Source organism: Pelodiscus sinensis, chromosome 2 (assembly GCF_049634645.1).
Source record: "Pelodiscus sinensis isolate JC-2024 chromosome 2, ASM4963464v1, whole genome shotgun sequence".
NCBI classification, from domain to species: domain Eukaryota; kingdom Metazoa; phylum Chordata; order Testudines; family Trionychidae; genus Pelodiscus; species Pelodiscus sinensis.
In genome coordinates this window covers 68,101,977-68,127,062 of record NC_134712.1, presented here as the reverse complement: position 1 = coordinate 68,127,062, position 25,086 = coordinate 68,101,977, and the positions used below count along the sequence as shown (strand labels likewise).

The 25,086-nt window shown below is 41.4% G+C and overlaps 1 protein-coding gene and 1 long non-coding RNA gene across 5 annotated transcripts in view; one reads left to right on the top strand and one right to left on the bottom strand.

Moving 5' to 3' along the window:
• SNTG1 (syntrophin gamma 1) overlaps nt 1-25,086 on the top strand; it is a 532,439-nt gene that overhangs the window by 359,089 nt on the left and 148,264 nt on the right. The window lies entirely within an intron of this gene.
• LOC112547050 (uncharacterized) overlaps nt 1-25,086 on the bottom strand; it is a 47,955-nt gene that overhangs the window by 12,169 nt on the left and 10,700 nt on the right. Inside the window, exon 3 of one of the 2 annotated variants that reach the window (XR_003090798.2) lies at nt 17,967-18,101. This is a non-coding gene — a long non-coding RNA (uncharacterized LOC112547050). The remainder of the gene's footprint in view (nt 1-17,966; nt 18,102-25,086) is intronic. The other variant, XR_003090796.2, reaches the window with a different exon arrangement.

The window sequence follows — 25,086 nt, the reverse complement described above, 5'->3', positions numbered from 1 at the left end:
TCCTAGTAAAAGGGCAGAGTATTGGGTAGATTAGATACTATGCAGAAGTTGATAAGATAATGATATGTTTTTCTTTACTCAAAGGGGGACATATACACATGGGGCTAAACTTTTCTGTAGTGTAAGCCCCTGAATTCACACTGATGAACAATTCCATTAGGTTTTAATTCAGATCCCCTAAGATTTCCTTCAGTCTGAATTACCCTCCCCTACCTGCTTTAAAATTTGTTTAATTTCAAATGCTGGAAACACAATGAAGATGATTTATATTCTAGTTTCAAAACTGTGTTCCAGCTGGCAGCAATATGTAAAAGTCAGTGCATTGGAAAAACATGACAGACATGAATTTATCCACCATCTGCAAGCTTCCATGCGATACAAGCCAAATTTCCTGGCTATTTATTCATCTCTATAATGTTGTTGCTACCTAGAACTGCCAGTCTCACCAGGATTCTGATAAATAAGAATGCTTTCTTTCTGTTACCAACTTTAGATAACACTATAAACTATTTTTGCTTTTTAAAGTCGTGCATTTGTTTTCTCATAATAATGCATTGTTACATACAACCATCTGGCAGTGCTTTAAGTGGCTCTGATTATGCTGTAATCACAGCTGGCTAGAGTAACTTCATTTTGGTAAAACATTGTAGTTACATGACCTGACTCATTTCAATGCTTTAAAATGAGCACAGTATATAATTCCACATTAGATTCCATAAAACACCAGGAAGAAATGTAGGCAGCACTATATAATAAGAGGTAAATGGATAATTATTCCTTCATTGTGCAAAGCTGTGGGGTTTTTTTTTTGTTTGGTTGGGTTTTTTTTGGTTTGGTTGATTGGTTTTTTGTGGCTCACACTGGAATGGGGCCTTCCAAAGTTTATAATCCCTCTATATAAGTGGTGAGCAAACTGAGTCCCATGGGCCATATTTGACCCATCAAGATAATCTGATTGTGGGCCACAGTTTGCTCAGCTCTGATATAGAGGGATTATAAACTTTGGCTGATGTTGGTCATCTGCAGGCAATGCCTCCTGCAGCTCCCACTGGCTGTGGCTCTTTGTTCCTGGCCAATGGAACTGTGGAAGCAGCTCCTACATGGAAAGGAGCCACGGGGATGTGCTGGATGCTCCCCACCACACCCATTGGCTAAGAACAAGAGAACTGTAGTCACTGGAAGCGGCAGGGGGTGGTACCTGTGGGCAGCGAATGCCAGCAAAATGTCTTGCGGCTTGCAGTCACATTACCCTAGTGGGCTGCATGCAGCCTGTGAGCCACAAATTCCCCACCACTGCTTTATATAAACCTTGTCTGTATGTATATCTGAAAATCAGGGGCGGCCCGTCCATAGAGGCGAACTAGGTGGTCGCCTAGGGTGCCGAGTTAAGTGGGACGCCAAATTGTAGCGCAATATCATTGAGGGGTTTTGAGGTGGAGGCGCCGATTGCATGGTTTGCCTAGGGCGCCAGTTGCTGGCAGCTAGTCTAGGGCTGCCCCTGCTTAAAGTCCAGCCTGACCATAACCATGCTGACCTCACTGGAAGAGATAAGGACTCTGTTACTGATAATACAGTCATACCAGTCTTTAAAAATATCAGTTGCTAGTCAGAATTACAGTAGCGAGCATATGATAATGAGTGAACATAAGACCATTTACAGACATGGATATGTGGAAAATAACTGCATTGCTTTGCACAGTGATGAGATGTGAATAGATGTGCTTCTGATTCATCTCAGTATAGAGTGGTTATTGCCATTCACATACTGTTGCTGTTAACAATGTTTTGCCTGAGAGAGATAAGGCATTTAGTTGAGGTTACAGTTGATTCTGTTTTAACTTGACATGGAGGGACACAAATGACAAAAAGGTTACAGGGCCTCCCTATTACCGAGAAGACAAACAAACATATATCTGCTTGGTTGATTTTTTTTTGTTAGAATTATATTACTTGCTCCTACTGGTTGTGTCAATGGATTTGCTCTGTAATTGCTCAGAAAACACAGGCTGTATGTGCCCCCTTCACTTTGAGGCACACCACTAAACAAATGTAAGTGATAAAGGTCAGGAAAGTCTCAATAACTGCTGAAAACCTCGTCCATAGCCACTGTGCATGGCTGAAGCTCTGTTTGTTAGGGTTTGGGTACAGGTAGAGGAACAGCTGATTGGTGTAGCATGCTGTGGAATAATGTCTGGAAATTCTGACAGAAGTTAATGCAGAATTAAGTCTTTAGTTCACACTCCTGGACTCATGCCAAACTGTAGAATTTTCCAAACTAAGGGAGTCAATGCAGAGTGACAACAGGTCTCCATATGTGTGGGAACGAGGAGTGGGGGGGATGCTGCAGCAACCCCAGGCTTGCAGGGCCCCATGCCCAGGGGCTTCTTTATCACTAGGGCTCCCCATTCAGGGTCCCAGATGCTGGCCCCAGCTGCCAGCCCTTCTGCTTCTTTTGCCTGGTGTCCTAGTCACCAGTGGCAGGTCCCAGCCACTGGTTCCTCTGCAGCTGCGGTCCCAGCCCCACTCCCACCCCTACCACACTCCAGACCTGGCTAATCATTGTCCTGTGGGGTTTGAGCATTTCTGTTCATTTACTTCTTCTCCTATGGAGGGGAAGTTGTATAGTCATGTGAAGGTGGCAGCAAATTGCACCATGTCTTTTCAAGGAACTGTGCTGGGAGGAGCTTGGGGACTGACTTCTAGATCCTTTTGTGTTTGCCACTTGTCAGGGCCATTAACGTTGATGTAATATATTCTAGAGGGATTACATCATTTCAAAATTTGACTGGCTTCAATGGGGACAGAATTTCATCCAAAATAGTTATCAAGCTCAGCTCAGTTCAAAGTAATTCTGTGGCGCAATCACAAAGCACAAAAGCTTTAAATCTTCATTATAGGTAAATACAGCACACTAGGTATCTGCCTAGAATAGGGCTGAACAGTATGTTTGGCGGAGACCCTTCGTATCCATTTGTCACTCTTACCCATTCCTCTTTCTGTGGCATATTTCTACTTAGTGTAATAGTATTTTTCTCTGCTCTATCTTTCCTATCCCCTTTCATCATTTCCTTGAGAAACTCTTCAATGATGTGATAGTTTTGCTTATGACTGTTACCTTGGAGCTAGTACTTTATGATGAAGCATTTTTTTGTCAAACATTAATTCCAGGGAAAGAGCTGAATCTGATTACACGTCATCCAGGAAGTGAAGTGGTGACAAAAAATAATTGTAATTGTAGCATAGACATGTTGATAGGTTCTTATGAGATTTAGTGTAATATTTCAGTTTCATTCAATGTGGGGAAATGGTGATAAGAACATAAGAACGGCCATACTGGGTCAGACCGAAGGTCAGTCCAGCCCAGTATCCTGTCTGCAACAGTGGCCAGTGCCAGGTGCCCCAAAGGGGGTGGACCAAAGACAATGATCAAGCAATTTGTCTCCTGCCATCTTTCTCCAGCCTCTGACAAACAGAGGCCAGAGGCACCATTCCTTACTCCTCTCCCCCCCCCCCCCCGGCTAATTGCCTGTTATGGACCTAGTCTCCATGAATTTATCTAACTCTTTTTTAAACTCTGTTATAGTTCTAGCCTTCACAGCCTCCTCTGGCAAGGAGTTCCACAGATTGACTGTGCGCTGTGTGAAGAAGAACTTTCTTTTATTAGTTTTAAACCTGCTACCCATTAATTTCATTTGGTGTCCTCTAGTTCTTCTATTATGGGAACTAATAAATAACTTTTCTTTATTCGCCCTCTCCACACCACTCATGATTTTATACACCTCTATCCTATCCCCCTTCAGTCTCCTCTTTTCTAAACTGAAAACCCCTAATTATTTTAGTTGCCCTTTTCTTAACTCTTTCCAAGGCCAAAATATCTTTTTTGAGGTGAGGGGACCACATCTGTACGCAGTATTCAAGATGTGGGCGTACCATAGTTTTATATAGGGGCAGTAAGATATTCTTCGTCTTATTTTCTATCCCTTTTTAAATCATTCCTAGCATCCTATTTGCTTTTTTGACTGCTGCTGCACACTGTAACTCCAAGATCTCTTTGTAGCTAAATTAGCCCTCATCATATTGTATGTATAGTTGGGATTATTTTTTCCAATGTGCATTACTTTACTCTTATCCCATTAATTTTCATTTGCCATTTTGTTGCCCAGTGACTCAGTTTGGTGAGAATCTTTTTGAAATTCTTCACAGTCTGCTCTGGTCTTGACTATTTTGAACAGTGTAGTATCGTCCACAAACTTTGCCACCTCAATGCTTACCCCTTTCTCTAGATCGTTTATGAATAAGTTGAATAGGATTGGTCCTGGGACTTGCGGAACACCACTAGTTACCCTTCTCCATTCTGAAAATTTACCATTTATTCCTACCCTTTGTTTTCTGTCTTTTAACCAGTTCTCAGTCCATGAAAGGATCTTCTCTCTTATCCCATGACAATCTAATTTACACAAGATCCATTGGTGAGGGACCTTGTCAAAGGCTTTCTAGAAATCTAAGTATACTATATCTACTGGATCCTCCTTGTCCATATGTTTGTTGACCCCTTCAAAGAACTCTAATAGATTAGTAAAACATGATTTCCCTTTACAGAAACCATGTTGACTTTTGCCCAACAAATTATGTTCTTCTATGTGTCTGAAAATTTTATTCTTTACTATTGTTTCAACTAATTTGCTTGGTACTGATATTAGACTTACCGGTCTATAATTGCCGGGATCGCCTCTAGAGCCCTTTTTAAATATTGGCATTATGTTAGCTGTCTTCCATTCCTTGGGTACAGAAGCTGATTTAAAGGATAGGTTACAGACCACAGTTAATAGTTCCGCAATTTCATATTTGAGTTCTTTTAGAACCCTTGGGTGAATGCCATCCAATCCTGGTGATTTGTTACTGTTAAGTTTTTCTGTTTGTTCCAAAGCCTCCTCTAATGACACTTCAATCTGGGACAGTTCCTCAGATTCATCACCCACAAAGAATGGTGCAGGTTTGGGAATCTCCTTAACATCTTCAGCTGTGAAGACTGAAGCAAAGAAATCATTTAGTCTCTCCACAATGGGTTTATTGTCCTTGATTGGTCATTTTGTATCTCAATCATCCGGGGCCCCACTGGTTTTTTAGCAGGCTTCCTGCTTCTAATGTACTTAAAAAACACTTTGGTATTACTTTTTGAGTTTTTGGCTAGCTGTTCCTCAAAATCTTTTTGGGCTTTTCTTATTACGTTTTTACAGTTAATTTAGCAGTGTTTATATTCCTTTCTATTTACCTCACTAGGGGTACATCTACACTTGCTCCTTGTCTCGAGATAGGGATGCAAATGTAGTCAACTGAAATTGCTAATGAAGCGGGGATTTAACTATCCCATGCTTCATTAGCATAATCTTGCCCGCGTGCTGGTCCGATCGCCAGCTGTTTCGAACCAGGAAGTGCTCTCTGGGGCGTGTTAGTTTGAATCAAACTCCTTGGTTCGAATTAACATTACTCCTCATTTTACTCCTCCAACTAACTCATTTTACTCCTCCAACTAACGTGGCCCGGAGCTCACTTCCTGGTTCGAATCAGCTGGCAATTGGAATAGCGCACAGGCAAGATTATGTTAATGAAGCACAGAATATTTAAATCCCCACTTCATTAGCAATTTCAGTCGGCTACATTTCATCCGTACCTTGAGATAGCGAGCAAGTATAGACATACTCTAGGATTGGACTTCCACTTTTTAAAAGATGCCTTTTTATCTCTCATGGCTTCTTTTATGTGGTTGTTAAGCCATGGTGGCTCTTTTTTAGGTCGCTTACTATGTTTTTAAATTTGGGATATACATTTAAGTTGGGCCTCTATTATGGTGTCTTTGAAAAGTTTCCATGCAGCTTGCAGGGATTTTACTCTAGTCACTGTACCTTTTAATTTCTTTTAAATTAACCTCCTCATTTTTGCATATTTCCCCTTTATAAATTAAATGCTAGAGTGTTGGACTGCAGAGGTATTCTTCCCACGACAGGAATGTTAAATGTTATTATATTATGGTCACTATTCCCAACCGGTCCTGTACTAGTTACCTCCTTGACCAGATCCTGCGCTCCACCTAGTACTAAATTGAGAATTGCTTCTCCCCTTGTGGGTTCCTGTACCAGCTGCTCCAAGAAGCATTGAGAAAGGCATCAAGAAATTTTATCCCTGCATCTCATCCTGAGTTGACATGAACCCAGTCAATATAGGGATAATTGAAATACCCCATTATTAATGAGTTTTTTATTTTGATAGCCTCTCTAATCTCCCTTAGCATTTCAACGTCACTATCACTGTCCTGGTCAGGAGGTGGATAATATATCTTTACTGCTATATTCTTAGAGCATGGAATTACTATCCATAGTGATTCTGTGGAACATGTTGATTCATTTAAGATGTTTACTTCATTTGATTCTACATTATCTTTCACATATAGTGCCACTCCGTCACCCGCACGACCTATTCTGTCCTTCCGATATATTTTATATCCTGATATGATTGTGTCCCACTGATTGTCCTCGTTTCACCAGGTTTCTGTGATGCTTATTATGTCAATCTCCTCCTTTAATATGAGGTATTCCAGTTCACCCATCTTATTATTTAGACTTCCAGCTTTTGTATAGAAGCACTTCAAAAACTTGCCACTGTTTATTTGTCTGCCCTTCCCTGATGTATTAGATTCATGTATATGTGATTGTTTCTTGTCTAATCTGGCCCATACTTTATCATCTCTCCTCCTCTCTTTCTGACTAAAACCTAGAGAATCTCCATCAATGGATTATCCTCTAAGTGAAGTCTCCATCCGATACAGGTGCTCCTCTGCACCAATTGGCTTTCCCCCATCTCTTAGTTTAAAAACTGCTCTACAACCTTTTTAATGTTTAGTGCCAACAGTCTGGATCCACCTTGGTTTAGGTGGAGCCCATCCTTCCTGTATAGGCTACCCCTCTCCCAAAAGTGTCCCCAGTTCCTAATAAATCTAAACCCCTCCTCCCTACACAATCATCTCATCCACACATTGAGACTCTGAAGTTCTGCCTGCCTACCTGGCCCTGCAGATGGAACAGGAAGCATTTCTGAGAATGCCACCATAGAGCTCCTGGATTTCAGTCTCTTTCCTAGCAGCCTAAATTTGGCCTCCAGGACATCCCTTCCCTATGTCATTGGTACCTACATGTATCACGACCACCGGCTACTCTCCAGCACTACACATAAGTCTATCTAGATGCCTTGAAAGATCAGCAACCTTCGCACCAGGCAGGTAAGTCACCATACGGTTCTCCCAGTCATCACAAACCCAACTATCTATATTTCTAATGATCGAATCTCCCACTACTAACACCTGCCTCTTCCTAACAACTGATGTTCCCTCCCTCGGAGAGGTATCCTCAGTGCGAGAGGATACCATAACGTCCCTTGGAAGGAGGGTTCCAACTATTGGATGGTTTGCCTCTGCTCCCATTGACTGCTTTCTTCCCCTGAGCCTTTTATCCTCCTTAACAGTGCTGGGGCTGTCAGACTGGAGGTGGGACAGTACTACAGTGTCCCGGAAAGCCTCATCAACATACCTTTCTTCCTCCCTTAGCTCCTCCAGTTCAGGTACCCTGGCCTCCAAAGCCCGAACTCGGTCTCTGAGGGTCAGGAGCTCCTTGCCCCGGGTGCACACATACGCCACCCGCCCGCAGGGCAGGTAATCATACATGTTACACTTGACACAATAAATAGGATAGCCCCCACTCTGCTGCTGGGCTTCTCTCTGCATTCTCTCCTATAAAGAAATTTGATTATACATGGGGTTTTTATTTAAATGTTTTGGATATAGATTATAAAAGTTTTACATGTACAGAAGGTCAGAAGTAATGAGCTCCCTCTACGCGCCCCCTGTAAACTCCCCTCTCAAAACTCCCTCCTGTTAGCAGTCACCCTGTTCACAAGCTCCCTGGTCATCTCCTCCCAGGGTTTATAAAGCTCTGGCCTTCCTGACAGCTCCTCCCTCTGGCTATGGCTTGACCAATGAGCGGAGAGTTTTAGATTTCAAATCCTAATTAAGGCTCACAGCTTCCAACTGCCAGCCTGAGCACACGGCCTTTCAAAACAAACAGCTCAGCACTCAAAACTCCAAACAAAAAGACAAACACAAGCCCCGAACCTCCAAACACAAATATCCACACACTCCAGACAGCTATTTACTCGAAGGTGCTGTAAATTGCCCCCTCCTTCACTAAGAGAGCCCCTCTCAAAACTTCCTCCTGTTAGCAATCACTCTGTTTGCAAGCTCTCTGGTCGCCTCCTTGCCGGGATGATATTGTATGCTTTCCAGGTAAATCTTACAAGACTTCACTTGTTACCTGTGAAATTGCCCTGTATAGGAAGAATGGCCTTGTAGATAAGAAACTGGATTAGGATTCAGAAGATGCTAGGTGACCTTTAGCAAGTTATTTGTCTGTGTTTAAAATTCTGTTGAAGTCAAGTGAACTTAAACTTGTTCTTAAACTTTAAACATGTGTACTAAGTGCTTTCCTATGCACTCACCTCATTCCTTTGCCTCCATTTTTCTTTAATTATAGATTGTCATGTGATGAAACCTTCGGGAAAACGTTCAATCTAATTTGGCAACCCTATGTATAGTCATACTTTCCTACCTCCTAGATATATATCGTAATCAGGAAGAGCAGGAATGTTAATCTGACTCTATCCACAGCCAAATGAGCATCTTAACCAATAAATCATTTCTGCGGGTTTTTCTCTTTCTTCTCTCCTCCTGTGCTACCTCTCTCTCTCTCTCTCTCTCTCTCTCTCTCTCTCTCTCTCTCTCTCTCTCTCTCTCTCCGAATTCTGTCCTGAACCTGGGACATTTCAAGAAAACTCTTTGGTTTCAGTGGAAACAATTTTTTTTAATAAAAGTTTTCAACTAGTTTGGCCCTAAGCATGAAGCTTGCTCAATTGAGGTAAAGCAGGCTCTAGTTAGTGAAAAGTGTATCTAGGTATCTCCCAAAAGGCATATATCCATGGGACTACAAAGACCTTGCAGCCTCTTTCCCTTCACACTGTCAATAATGGAAAGCAGATCCCGAAGGCCCTTTCTCTCATTCCTGTTATGGTCCTTTTGGGAACATTTACCTTATCTGAGTGTTCAAAATTGAACACAGTTGCAATATAAAGATTAGATATACATGTTGACCTGCCTGAAAACTTTTCATGCATGTGTAAGGGGACTGTTAGCCCATTACTAGAACTCTGTGGGAGTTTTTTGGTTTGCCAGCTCCCAGTATCAAAAGGGGAAGGGTCCATGAGACTGACAGACCCCAAAGACAATGGAAAGCAGCCAACACTCCAGCTCAGCCTGATTGACAAGTTGGACAGGCCAGTGAGAAAAGCAAGAGGCCAGGACCCGTCCTCCCTGTGAGCTGGGATTGTTCAGGGTCTCTCTGAGCAAAGTGAGAGCTGAGAGACACCCCAAGGAGTGCAAGCTGTGTGCAGAAGAAGTCCTGCAGCAACAGAGCCAGACACAGACTGCCCAAGGAGTGCAAGCTGTGTGGAGAGACAGTTTTTGCAGCAGCAGAGCCAGACACACACAGCTCAAGGAGCGCAGACCCTGTGTTGAGCAGCAGACTGGCAGTGCTCAGAGAACCAAAAGGAACAGAGAAGCAACGCAAGGAGCTGGAGACTGGCCAACCAGCACACCCTGCAGCTGGATGTGGTGAGCAGCTGGGACCTGCAAAGTGTGGGGAGAGGGGTCTGGCCACTTAGAGCTTGAGGCTGTGTGGTTACTGCCAGAGCAAGTGTGCCCTGCCTGCAGCCCCCTGCAGCACATCCAGGGCCTCTAAGGGGCCTATAAGGAAGAGACTGTGGACTGTCCTTACACTCTGCAGACTGCTGTTTTGATGTCCCTGTGCTACAGAGCAGGGCTGTGTGTTCTCATTTAACCATTCTCACTTTTTCTTATTCTTTTCTCTTTAATCAGTTGATGTTTAATAAATTGTATTTGCTTTGAACCTTATGAAGTGATCACTGGGCCAAGAAGGCCTGCAGTGTAAAGAGAGCACCTCAGAGTGGGGACATCCTAACTCTTGCCCCTAGTGACTACAGGGTCGGGGATTAAGCCCCAGGAAACCTGGGCCCAGCCTTGTTGGGGTTGCGAGGACTCTGCTACTCAAGAGAGTGGAGGGGGAGCCCTCAGGATCAGGAAGCCGTGGGGTAAAGGAAGTGGGAGCAGGGACTCAGATCCTTTCGCTGGTCCATTTCACCGGGGTGGTATAGAAGCCAGGAAAGTTCCCCACAATAGCGGGACCATTCCCCCGCTTACATGTGCAAAACACTTCAAATTATTCAATCATCTCTCCTTCCTTTTGTTCTTCCACTCCGTTAAATGCTGGGTTAGGATTCAAGCTGCCATTTGAAGGCCTCTTTTTCTGTGTCACTGATAGGTGTTCCTTTTGGGTTGCTTCCACTTGTTATGTGTTCACTTAGGCCAGGTCTACACTGAAGGGGAAGGTCAAATTAAGACACACAACTCCAGCTACATTAATTATGTAGTTGGAGTCGACATACCTTAATTTAAGTTTCTCTGCTGCCCCACAGTGGGAGGCTAACTCCACGCAGGAGCTGGAGTACTGGCTGCTGACAGAGGTCATAAAGTGACACTTTACGCCAGGGTCTTAACAAAGACACTAATTATCTTACCCATTACAAAGATAGCTTCCCCAATTATCACCTCTAATATCATTAGCTCACAGACATTTACCTTCCCCTCCCCCATCCCCCCTCTGTTCTGATTTGTCCTTTTTATATGTGTTCACTTTTTTTTTATTGTATTCCTTTGGTATATATGGTCATGCCTATTTTCTTCCACAATTTGATCTGAGGAAGTGGGTCTGGCCCACGAAAGCTCATCACCTAATAAACCATCTTGTTAGTCTTTAAAGTGCTACATAGTCCTGGTTTTTTGTCTCTACAGTAATGTTACTTATTAGTTGCACAGCTTTTATCCTGCTCTCAGTGTCACTGGATGTAAAATATTATAATTCATGCTTTCATGAATTACTATAGCTCCAAATCACAAGCAGTATGAGAGTAAAACACATCCTTCGAAAGGACAGACTGGAAAGGCTTGGGTTTAATTAAATACTTCTTCAAACAGGAGAGCCATAATTTACCTCTAAAATGTTGAAAGATTTTAAAAAAAATTGTTGCCAAACTAGCCACATTGCACTGCTGTAGAGGGAATACCGTTTTTGTTTGTTTTGTGACTGTTATTTTAATGATGCTGGCTCAGAGGTAGGAATAACTGCTCCCTCGCTAGTGTCTAGTCAAATTATAAATGGTTTTATTGTGTATGAATTGAGCTGAAAAGAGAAATGCCGGAATACTTTTTCTTAGGACCCTGTGTGGGATTTAAACTATAGCTTGAAGACCATTTCCCCCCTATTGTCTAAGTCGAATTATAGTTTGTCTGCAGTTACTGATAGTCTGAACACGTATTCTGTTTGGTTGCTAAGTCTTTATGCATTTTGCACACAGAAACCCCCAAAGGAGGAGAGCTGGACCTTATCACTAGGAAACTCCCCCCTCCCACTTTATAATCTCTAAATTCATTATATGAAATACTAAAGGGACAGTTAATGGGGAAAGGGACAAAAATGTTAGCACCAGTCTGGAACGAAATTAGGAAAGGCAGCTGGGATTTTTCAGAGAGGGTAGGAGAAAGTGTTAAGTATAAATTTCTCTTTCCTGCCAAATTGATCTTTTAGCAGCTGAGTGGGGCCTTGTATACAGTAACTTAGTTTCTGTTGTACTGGGAATTCTTTGATGCTCCAAATTGAGTTTTTCATAATAGAAAGTGTTGAAAGTGGTTGATTCATTAACTGTGGTTGATATAGCACCCAGGCTTCTAGGACTAGAAGAGGAGAGAATAACAATGCTTAGTTGTTATGTAAAACTCTTCATCTGAAGGATTCAAATCAAATCAAATGATTCCTTTGTTTTTTCAAGAAGGGAAACTAAATACATAGAGGTAGAATTACTTTTAGTTCCTCTTTTCACTGACTCCTCTAGGGAATGTATTTCCTAGTGATGGATACATTGGAAGTCACACTTTCCTCTTCACTAACAATTTTAGTAAAAAAGATTTTAAAGGATAAATTAATCTGTTGCATAGCAATAATCATAGAATCATAGAATAATAGGACTGGAAGGGACCTCAAGAGGTCATCGAGTCCAGCCCCCCGCCCTCAAGGCAGGACCAACCTCCGTCTACACCATCCCTGACAGATGTCTATCCAACCTGTTCTTAAATATCTCCAGAGAGGGAGATTTCACCACCTCCCTTGGCAATTTATTCCAATATTTGACCACCCTGACAGTTAGGAATTTTTTCCTAATGTCCAATCTAAACCTCCCCTGCTGCACTTTAAGCCCATTACTCCTTGTCCTGTCCTCAGAAACCAAGAGGAACAAATTTTCTCCTTCCTCCTTGTGACACCCTTTTAGATATTTGAAAACCGCTATCATGTCCCCCCTTAATCTTCTTTTTTCCAAACTAAACAAGCCCAGTTCATGAAGCCTGGCTTCATAGGTCATGTTCTCTAAACCTTTAATCATTCTTGTCGCTCTTCTCTGCACCCTTTCCAATTTCTCCACATCTTTCTTGAAATGTGGCGCCCAGAACTGGACACAGTACTCCAGCTGAGGCCTAACTAGTGCAGAGTAGAGCGGCAGAATGACTTCACGAGTTTTGCTTACAACACACCTGTTGATACAACCTAGAATCATATTTGCTTTTTTTGCAACAGCATCACACTGCTGACTCATATTCAACTTGTGGTCCACTATGACCCCTAGATCCCTTTCCGCCATGCTCCTTCCTAGACAGTCGCTTCCCATCTTGTATGTATGGAACTGATTGTTCCTTCCTAAGTGGAGCACTTTACATTTCTCTTTATTAAACCTCATCCTGTTTACCTCTGACCATTTCTCTAACTTGCTAAGGTCATTTTGAATTATGTCCCCATCCTCCAAAGAAGTCGCAAACCCACCCAGTTTGGTATCATCTGCAAACTTAATAAGCGTACTCTCTATCCCAATATCTACATCATTGATGAAGATATTGAACAGTACGGGTCCCAAAACAGACCCTTGAGGAACTCCACTTGTTATCCCTTTCCAGCAGGATTTAGAACCGTTAACAACAACTCTCTGACTATGGTTATCCAGCCAATTATGCACCCACCTTATCGTGGCCCTATCTAAGTTATATTTGCCTAGTTTATCAATAAGAATATCATGCGAGACCGTATAAAATGCCTTACTAAAGTCTAGGTATATGACATCCACCGCTTCTCCCTTATCCACAAGGCTCGTTATCCTATCAAAGAAAGCTATCAGATTAGTTTGGCATGACTTGTTCTTCACAAACCCATGCTGGCTATTCCCTATCACTTTATTATCTTCCAAGTGTTTGCATATGATTTCCTTAATTACCTGCTCCATTATCTTCCCTGGGACAGACGTTAAACTGACCGGTCTGTAGTTTCCTGGGTTGTTCTTATTCCCCTTTTTATAGATGGGCACAATATTTGCCCTTTTCCAGTCTTCTGGAATCTCCCCTGTCTGCCATGATTTTTCAAAGATCATAGCTAAAGGCTCAGATACCTCCTCTATCAGCTCCTTGAGTATCCTGGGATGCATTTGATCAGGACCTGGTGACTTGCTGACATCTAACTTTCCTAAGTGATTTTTAACTTGTTCTTTGTGTATCCTATCTTCTAAACTTACCCTCTCTCTGCTTGTATTCACTACGTTAGGCACACAGTGTTTAAGCCACATTAGTGTTTGAATCATTAGCAAACTGCTATTATACTTCTTGAGGGATAGAAATTACTTTTTCCTTGATCATCTAGTACACAAGAGCGATAGATGCCCATTTTCAGTCTAGAAATTCAAGGGCTGTGGCAGCTTATTATTATTGTGAGATGGGCAGATTCTCAGCTGGAGTATACCAACATAATTCCACTTCACTGCAGCTAAACCAATTTACAATAGCTGAATATTTGCCCAGTCACTAAAACTAATTTTAGACAATACAGAGCTTGAAGTGATAAACTGCATTTATTAGAGTACAGTCTATAAAGAGCAATGGAATAATTGCTCCTTTGAGCATGTCCCACTGATATTTGCAGGTATGCAAACGTTTCCTATGATGGGGTAGATAAGCACTATGCTGGCGATGAGAGGGTTAACAAGTGCCTGTCGAGCTAATTGGTTCTTCCCCATAAGGTGCAGGGAATGTCAAGCATGGAGAGGGGAGTTAAAAGGAGAGGACTCTCTCCTCCTCCCCCCCGGCCAGTTCAGGGCTGACCAGGAAGGAAAGCAGAGCTCTGCTTCTCTTGATGGGAGAGAAGCCTGATGTAAGCCACACCGTGAGTAGCTTGCCAGCCAGCGGAGCCACTGTGAGAAAGCAGAGTCAGATCCAGAGGGATTTGCAGAAGTATGGACAGTTCAGAGAAGAGCCCTGAAGAGACCAAGGCACACTTCAGTTCTACCCCTTCTGAAGTATTAAGGTCCAGAAAAAATCAAGAGCAAAAAGAAAAAGCCCAGAACACAAAACAGGATCTGCCAATAAACCTTACATACAACCAGAGAGTCATGCTACGATAAGCCACAAAGGCAGCCTAATCGTACTTTCTTTGCCATGACTGTCATGCCAGCACAAACTCAATGACACTACTCAGCATATAGGTTTGTGAGGACAGATCTTAGAAAGTTATGATATTTTATGAATATCATAAAAAAAAACTTCCCCACACACTTCATGATTTTTTTATGACCGTGCTTACTTTCCTTATATGAGAACTGTTATATTACAATTAATGCTGTTATTGTGCATAGGATAAACATAATCTGTGACATTATGGCTCAGCATAAGTCCACTGGCATCAGTATGTTACACTCATTTATGCCTGCTGGGGAGTTGTCCAAATGTGACAAATATGGGTGTGCCCAGTGAAGTATTTGTATTTAAACTAGAGATTTAATATTTAAAGTATTTGTATTTAAATACTTGTAATATTTAAAGTATTTGTATTTAAAGTGTAACCATGTACACAATTAACCAAGGTTAATTGTGTACAGTTACATACAGACCCCTGACTTAAAAACCAGCTCCCGGAACGCAACAGTTCCTGCCTGCTCCCCCTCACCCCACCCTCATATTGCTGCCTCTGACTCAATTCCAACCTGATTTGAAGAGCAAGATTCTAACCCTGTCTTTGCTCCCCGATCATCCTTAATGATGTTGAGAATCTCAGTCAAACCAGTTGTTACAAAAGTGGTCAGTAATTGTGTCTCATTTTCTGGTTGCCTGATTTTAGACTCTGGGGGTCTGATTTGCCAAAGCATTCAACACTTACAGCTCACTACTTTGAACATATGAGTGATTTGAACACATAAAGTGCTATATAACACAGGCCCCAAGTCTCTCAGATTGGGTGCAAAACATTAATGGAGACTTTTGACCTTAATCTTTGTGCCTCCACTTTTTCTCCATAAAAGGGGGATAATAATCACAACCTTCCTTCACTGAAGTGTTCTGAGAATAGCTTTTTGTAAAGCACTTAGATACTATATTGGTAACTATCAAAGAAAAGTCCATGAGGAAGTGATTAATTCTGTCTTCAGAGCAGGGTTTGAATAGGGTGCAGTAAATATGGCCTGTGGTCCTACATTGCCCCGCAAGCAGAAAACTAAAGATTGAATAGTTGTTTATTCAGTGAGCACTGTCCATCTTGTGCACTGATTAAGGCAAGGGTCCCGTGGAAAAAATATCATGATAATGTAGTAAAAGACCAGAAATGGGCAATAAGTGGGTCACAGGCTGGCTGCAGAACTCCAGAGTTAGTCCTGGTGAGCCAATGGACACATTCTTTACCTGCAGGCCAGGCTATTACCTCACACAGTTCCCAAAGGCTGGGAAAGGCGAACTATGACCAATGGGAGCTGTGAGAGGCCATACCTGTGAACACACAGGTAAATAAAGCCTCAGGTGGCCTGCCAGATGCTAACCCTGGTGAAATGCAGCTGTCCCACAGACCACTTATTGCCCACCCCTGCAAAAGACTTTCTTAAAATGTATACCCAATGTAGCTAGACTGGGGATGCACAGGCAACCTTATATCTGGCATTTCTGAACTTTGCAACCTTAATATTATTTTAATCTAGGGATTTTATGTGCATAAGAAAAATAAAATGTATTATATATAAACCTGCTTTCCTTTTCTCTCTCTCTGAATTCAAATTATGTGTTCCTTTGCTATACTGAATAAATACTTCAGAGTTTAACCCAGAAATCCTATTAATTTGATGTACTTGGTTAGTATCAGAATAACTATTAATTTTTATTTGACTCAGATAATGGACAATTTTAGGATCTAACATAAGCAATAAAAGCAAATTCTAAAGTAAAATTGTACCGGAAAATAGGCATCAGAATTGATCTTTCAAAAACATGGAACTTATGAATTCAAACCATAAACAAGTTAAAATATATAGAGAATAATAAAGAGAACATGAATTTATTACAATGAAATAGACATAAGGTTTTTTTTTACTTCGCTAAAACAGTGAAATATGCAAACTAGGCTAAAACACCACACGGAAACAAAGCTAAAATAGAGAGTGTTTTTATTATACTTTGTAATCAGGGTTTCTGCTTTGTAAAGGAACAGCAGACACTATATGTCCCCTGAAAAGTGCATTAAGTTTTGTGTCTTTGTGCACTTTTCAAGTCAGAAATCTTCTTTCTTTTTCTGCTAACCTAAGACTTGAAATGTATTCTTTATAAACCAAACCCAGGGGTATGTTTTACTGAACAAAACTTCATATAACCAGTCATTTTATCATCGCTCTTTATGCTTCTTTTTGCTTGAAACCCCATGACCTCCTAACTTTGAAGCATAATTAATTCATAGTTTTCCAACTCTCCCTCTATAAAGTTTCCTGTTTTGAATGCAAATGGGCTTGTGTGCATTGGATATTAAAAAGCGTAAGTGTGAATGAAGAAAACAGTAATCATAAAACAGTCCACAAAGCCCAAGTAGGTACCACAGCATGTCTTTGGGTGGAATATGTTTGTTTAACATCTCTTTGGGTGGAATTGTTTAACAAGCAAACAATGTGTTTAAATGGTTAAATCTGGCGATCAGTAACAAATAGATATTGTAAAAAGGTCACTTCTGGGCTATAGTTGACAGCTTAGAGGACAGAGGAATCTGTTCCAAAATGGCAGTGAAAAATCCTAGATTTTGGTTTTTAAAAGGTCTGTTAACAGGGTAATTGGAATCTGGATATTATAAGCAAAGGAGACTGATAAAATGAATTCATGGTCTGAATATGGAAGTTATATTAGATTCTCCAGAGATCTTGAAGGTGGGAAAGGAAGGTTTGGGGGAGGATATATCATCTTCTACTAGCTTCATGGAGCCCAGGAAGCAAATGTGATATCACTAGTGTTTGTATTCTGTTTCTCTTGGTGCTCCTTCACCTTTTAGCAGCAGTGGGAAGGTTCTCAAGGAGTGCCACTGGCTTCATTATCTCTGTCAGCATGGTTCTGATAAAGTCACTCTGTTGTGAGGCTGGGTCAGAAGCATCAGAGAACCAGGATTGATATAAAGTCACAAGGTTTAGTGGACTGTGTAAGTGTGTTCTATGGGTTACATTAGATGTGAAATTGTCCCAAAGTCCTTAAATAATACTTACGTGAGGTAATTTTCTTAGCAAAAGGATTCCAAAATCATCTTCCTATAACAGATGTATCGAGATTTTTAATAGAAGTTAAAGGAAGAGCAGATCATTCTAGGCTGGAGATTCATATTATATTCATACTGACATAAAATTTACATTAATTCAATATATTTAATACTTTACAGCAACTATATATAAAATAAGTAAAACAAAAATACCATAATACCGGTAGTTGGAGCCATCACCAGTATTGCCAAAATGGTGACATCGGGTCTTAATTCTCAATATGCTAGTTTCTTTACAATATAATTATCTCTGGAGAATTGTGCTTGAGAGGATGGAATCTGAAGTCCCTGGAAGAAATAAACCACATTTCTAACTGTTATACAATAATAATTCACTAATTATTGGAGCTATTTAAATAGACTAATTATTGAGGGTGTTCAGATACGTTTTTTTTAATTTTTATCTTGACACCTTTAAAATGTAATTTTGTAAAAAATGTCATTCAAATGGGGGGGAGGGGGAAACCTCAAGCTAAAAGGCTTTTGAGTACTACATTACTGACATTTTTCACGGTGGTTTGATTAAAAAAATTAATTGATAGAAAAAGAAACATTATCCCCTCTAATGATTATTCACTGGATTGCCTTGCTTTTCTCTGTAACCCTTGTGTAAGATATCTAACACTCTCTACCCTCGTCTACACCAGGAAGTTATTTTGAAAACGCTCCCCTTTTTTCGACTCTCCACTTGTTATTTCCACACTACCAAGCTTGTTATTTCAAAATAATGGACTGGTTATTTCAAATTAATAACACCTGCTTTCCACGAGGAATAATGCTTATTTTGAAATAGTTATTTTTATAGAATTATAGAACACTAGAACAGGAAGGGAATTTGAGAGGTCATTGAGTCCAGTCCCCGGCCCTCACAGCAGGGTACAGTACCATCTAGACTATCCCTGATAGATGTCTGTCTATCCTGATCTTAAATATCTCCAGAGATGGAGATTCCACAACCTCCCTGGGCAATTTATTCCAGTGTTTAACCACCCTGACAGTTAGGAAGTTTTTCCTAATGTCCAACCTAAACCTCCCTTGCTTCAGTTTAAGCCCATTACTTCTTGTTCTATCCTCAGAGGCCAAGGAGAACAATTTTTCACCCTTCTCCTTGTGACACACTTTTAGATACCTGAAAACTGCTATCATGTCCCCTCCCAGTCGTCTCCTTTCCAAACTAAACAAGCCCAATTCTTTCAGTTTTCCTTGATGGGTCATATTCTCTAGACTGTTAATCATTTTCTTGTTGCTCTTCTCTGGACCTTCTCCAATTTCTTCACATCTTTCTTGAAACATGGTGCCCAGAATTGGATGCAGTACTCCAACTGAGACCTGATCAGTACAGATTGGAGAATGACTTCTCGTGTCTTGCTCACAACACTCCTGTTAATGCATCCCAGAATCATGTTTTCTTTTTTTGCAACAGCGTCACACTCCTGACTCATGTTTAGCTTGTGGTCCAGTATGATCCCTAAATCCTTTTCTGCATTACTCCTTCCTAAATAGTCGCTTCCCATTCTGTATGTATGAAATGGATTGTTCCTTCCTAAGTGGAGTACTTTGCATTTGTCCTTATTAAACTTCATCAAGTTTGTCAGACCATTTCTCTAGTTTGTCCAAATCATTTTGAATTATGACCCTAGCCTCCAATGCAATTGCAACCCCTTTCAGCTTCGTATCATCTGCAAACTTAATAAGCATACTCTCTATGCCAATATCTAAATTGTTGATAAAGATGTTGAACAGAACAGAATTTTGAAATAGTGGTAGTGTGGATGCTCCACTGCTCCTATTTTGAAATAGCTACTCCCCAGAGTCATTTAGTGTAATGACTTCCCAGTGCTTTCTGGGGCTGTAAGTTGAGTTAGGGCATCTACATTAAGGGAGCCTGCCTTGGACTAATTTCGAGGTTTCCCTGTAATGTGGACATGCTATTTTAAAATAGTTATTTCGAGAGTTATTTCAAAATAATTTGCTGGTATAACCATGCCCTCCAAGACCCATCCTTTGTGCCCTTTATTATTCCTTTATAATTGGTTATGCATGAGTAGTGTTTGTCTACAGAGATTTTCAAAACTTTTTGTCCATAACAAAAAATGTGTGCCAAAAGGATTTTAAATTTGATGACAGATCTGCTGTGCTGTGAGTACTGTCACTCACCCCTGGAGCAGTGAGACAAAGGGATTCAGAAAATATCCAACTAGCCTAGGGGCATGTTGCCTGAGCTAGGAAAGAGGCAACTGACAGGTGAAATCTCATCTCTTCTAACTGCTGATTGAATTCCCATGCAATTCTCTTAAGTTTATAACCCCCAACCCAAAAGGCAATCTAGATCAGCTGATGAAACACATTCCCTTCCCCTTATTTTTGTTTTTAATTCATTATCAGACAGCTGATAGGTCAGTATAGGCACAATCTCCTATGATGCACTGTGATGTTAATCTTTGCACTGTGCTGCCTTTTTGAGTGACTTAATCCAATTTGGTTATGTTATCTCTAGCCACTACTGTAAGCCATGCTCCGAATAGAATCCAGTATACCTGATTTCCAGTGTTTGACTACTGAAGAGTAATTAGTTGTGCAATCCATCCAGTGACTGATATTCAAAGGGGCTAGCAATTAAATCTAAGTTAGGGATATAGAAGTCAAGCAGGTCAAATACTGTTGCTGATAAATGAGATGGGAGGTTGGTGCATATGATGCACACGGAAAAATATCTTTCAAATATAGTTTTTTGTACTTCAAAACTGATAATATGTAAATTATAGTTTTCAAAAGCAAAACACACACGCTTCACATTTTGGGCATTTGTTACATATTTAAGTGTAACCTCTGTGTCCCCCAATGGCTGTTCTACAAAGGATAGGATTCTGGCAGCTCTCAGTTTGAGGCTTTGGCTTTTTCAGACAAGCTAGAAAGGCTTCTGCTTGTAGCACTGGATATTACCAATTCAACCCCCAACATTGGCCAGCATGATAGCTGTCAGATTTGAAGGTGCCTGCAATGACATGTATGTATGTTGTGAGAGGTTTTTCATACTGTCAGGGATAGGGGTTATAATACACCAGGTGGTCTGGGGTACTGCTGAAAGGGTCAAATAAGGGCAAATTACTTAGAACCAGGGCTACTTATAGGCCAAGACTGGAGACCTCCTTATAAGGTGCCAAACCAGTCACACAGAGTACTTCAGCTGCCACCTTGGCAGTAAGAAGTCACACAAGCAAATCCCCTTAGACACCCCAGCATCTCCTGTTCCAAAAACAGCACTGCACCTTACACAGGTAAGGGGTTATAAAACCCAATATCACCAACGCTGAACAGGTTCTCTCAGTCCCAATGGTCTAGCCACAGTACCAGGCTAATTTATACCTCAGATCTTACCCAAAAGAGCACACTCTGCCAATCTTTTAGAATCTAAAATCTAAAGGTTTATTATTAATAAAAGAAAGAGATGGTTGAAAATAGGATTGTGAAAGAAAGCACATAACATATACTAATCACCAACTTCTTGATGCAGGCTGTTAGCAGAGACGTAACAAAATGTTAGCTTAAAAGTATCTGGAGTACATCCTATGTTAGGATGCATCAATACATCCTTCCCAGCCCTCTGTCCATAACAAGGATGCTTCTGAAGTCAAGAGCAGCATTGAAGACAAAGAGGGAGGCATCCCCAGGATCCTTTTATAATCTTGCACATGCAGAGGGAAATCCATTGTTCTCTTGAGTGATGGTACCTCCCAAACTGGAGCTGATCACATGAACAAGTGGCCTGTCCATAATCCCTTAGGCAAGCAGCCTTGATGTGTCTGCTGCTTCCCACCCGCATTACTCAGGTATTCATTGGCAACCTTGAGAGCCATTGTCTATGCAGCATTGCTGCTTAGCATAGCTATTTACTGAATAACCTCTCCTCTCAATAGGTGGTCAGCGCCTATTGCTGTCTCCCAGATAGAGGACATTTAAAATATCCATACCTTTACATATAAAGCAAAATGCAGGACAATGTAGCACTTTAAAGACTAACAAGATGGTTTATTAGATGATGAGCTTTCGTGGGCCAGACCCACTTCCTCAGATCAAATAGTGGAAGAAAGTAGTCACAACCATATATACCAAAGGATACAATTAAAAAAAATGAACAAATATGAAAAGGACAAATCACATTGCAGAACAGAAGGGGGATGCGGGGGGGTGAGAAGGGGGAGGAAGGAAGGTAAGTGTCTGTGAATTGCTGATATTAAAGGTAGGGAGAGTGGGATGTTTGTGAGTTAATGGTATTACAGGTGATAATTGGGGAAACTGTCTTGGTAATGGGTGAGAAAGTTCAAAGACTTGTTAAGTCCTTGTTGGCAAGTGTCGAATTTTAACTCGCACATTTACATATAAAAACCATACAAGTTTATGAGTAGCATATATTGAATCAGCATAACATAAGCTTTCATTAGACACCTCACTTGGCCCACTTTGCACAGGATATCGGTGAAACACAAAATAGTGGGTGCAACAATGACCTACATTTTCCTGTTACAACCCAGTAATATGACAGGGATTCAGAAGAAAGGGATGCGGTAGGCCCTGGATTCCTTCTGGTATAATGCAGGTACACACACGGCTTTTGTAGCTGTGTCTAATTTCTACAAAATTGTGAGAGGCTGCAGAGCATTTACGGTGTGTCTACATAGCAAAGTTTTTTCTGAATAATGGCTGTTATTGCGAAATAACTATGCAAGCGGCTACACAGCCATTCTGTTATTTTGAAATATTTTTGAAATAATGGACGGCTTATTTTAACTTCTGTAAACCTCATTCTAAGAATAATGACACCTATTCCAAAATAGCTATTTCGAAATAAGGCGAGTGTAGATGTTCCCTTGCTGCTATTTTAAAATAGCCCCTCACCAAGGCCATTCCATGTTATTCTTCCTGGGGCTCTAAATTGAGATAGCATGTTTACATTAGGGAAGCCTACGTCGGACTAATTTTGAGGCTTCCCTGCAGTGGAGACGTGCTATTTCAATATAAGCCATTTCCGAATAACTATTCCAGAATAGCTTATTCTGATATAACTGTTCAGTGTAGACATACCCTAAAGGAAGTGAGTGATGACACAGTTTCCTTCAGGGAAAGTCCCTTCATCTCAGAGATTATGTCATGAGTGTCAAACATGGAGGGATACTCTTGGTTGTCTACTTCCAATAACTTTGAATCAGCATAACATTGATTGGGACATGTTACAGTCTCTCTCACACTCTTCAGAAGGGTCAGTGTTATCAGGAGCAGCTTCAGCAGTGTATTTTTCTCTCAGGTGTATTCAACTCTCCTTCTCCCTGACTCTGGGAAGCTGTTGACTGAAATAAATCAAAGGTGCCTAAAAAAACTAAGAGACTAGCTAATCAACACTTTCATGGACATGCTCCATGCACCCAAAGCCTTATAGTACTGAAAATAAAAGACTTATGCATTCCTTTCAATCTTTGTATAGCCCACAAAGTTAGTGGTAATATATGGCCATGTTCCATAAGGTTCACTCCATTCCTAGTTGATATGAAAAATATATTTACTTCTATGAACTTGAACTCAAACTCAAAACAGTTACCTGAGGAGTACTAAGGTAGAATAACTTCCTGCATAGTTGGAATAAATGCCAAATTGTGTTGATCTGTTAACATAACATCTAAAAGCATATTCGGTTACTGTGCGGATTTTTTTAGACTGAAGCTTTGATAAAGTTGGGGTACATTGTTTTTGGTATAGGTTGGTGATGGAGGCAGAAAGCTCATGGAGTCACATTATCACTACTATTGTGCGTGTGATGGGGTGTACCAGCCCCGCACTGAGCCAGTAAATGTTAACCAGGCCTACCTGTCTGAGAGAGCCCCACCCTCACAGCCCTGCTGGGCAGGCTCCAACTGGAGAACAGATATAAAAGCCAGTGGAGCAGCTCAGTCAGAGGAAAGAGCTCCTGCCCTAGCTTGGGAGGAGGAGCAGCAGATGGATGCCACAGTGGAGGACAGCCAGCGGAGACCAGCCAGGGAAACTTCCAGGCCATAGGAGGCAAGTGGGGAAGATGCTGATTGCCGTGAGGCAGGTAGGAAGTAGCCCAGGGCAGGGAATTGAAAGCCTGAAAGCTCAGCGTGTTGCAGGTGGATTCCCTGTTGAGCTAATGGTGGGACACACCCGCCATTGACAGGGCCCTGGGCTGGGACCCCCACCCTGATTAAACCCCTATTAAACCCCAAGCGGGCACTACTGTTGTTGCTACTGACATTGGCCCCATGGACGGAGCTTGCTATTGACTCAGGCCCCTGGGCCCTATTACCCCAAAGACAGGGGTTGCTATTGTCTTGGGCCATTGGGCCCTACTACCACGCAGCCCAGGATTGCTGTTGCCTCGGGCTACTGGCGCATATAGCCCCACAGACAGGTGATAGCTACTGACTTTTGCCACTAGGCCGGACTCTTGTGTGGGGAAAAGAGGGTAATGAGAGAACTGGGGGCTCTTGTGGGCTATGTTCACGGGATGGAGCATGTGTTGAGGGGCCTGACAGGCTCAATGCTCTCCCTGCAGCTGGGTATACTCACCCTGTGATAGTAGGCAATATGAAGGTAGAAAGGACTGTTCAAGTCTTTCTCCTTAATTTCTTATTTGCATTTTAAAGGTTTTAGGTGGGTGGAGTGTGTCATACCACAACTTCAGTTACTACAACTAATTTGTGTGTAATATTTGTGTGTATGTGTAATGTTTGTATCGGGCCAAATTCTTGCTGATGCCACCAATGCTGCACAAGTGGGTTTTATAAAGCTGTTTTCAACTGAGCTGCTGAGAAGTCCCAAAAGGGAGAGAAATTCATGGCTAATACCATCAGTTATGACTGCTCTACTCCACACGTTGCTATTCTCTAGCAATCCAGCAACTGGACTGGAGCCAAATAGCCTCTTGGGGTTATGGGAATACAAAAGAAATATACAACTGCTAAGTAGGGCTCAGCCAGACCTGAGTATTGAAGCTACTGAGTTTGTGGCCCACTGAGTTTGTGAATTAAATATTCTATAGCTCATATAGTTTTCTCACTTTCTTTTCATTCAATGTTTTATGCATGGAAATCCTTCTGTGGAGGCAAAGTCCATCCAGTAATTTTCATTTGCTTGAAAGCAATGGTGTTGTGGAATATGCACACCCCATCACTTGGGAGAGGTTATATGAGGGCGTGGATGCTGCTTAGTCAGCCATTGGACTGCTGGCAGTCTCTCTCTCTTAGTCTTCGAACCATGACCC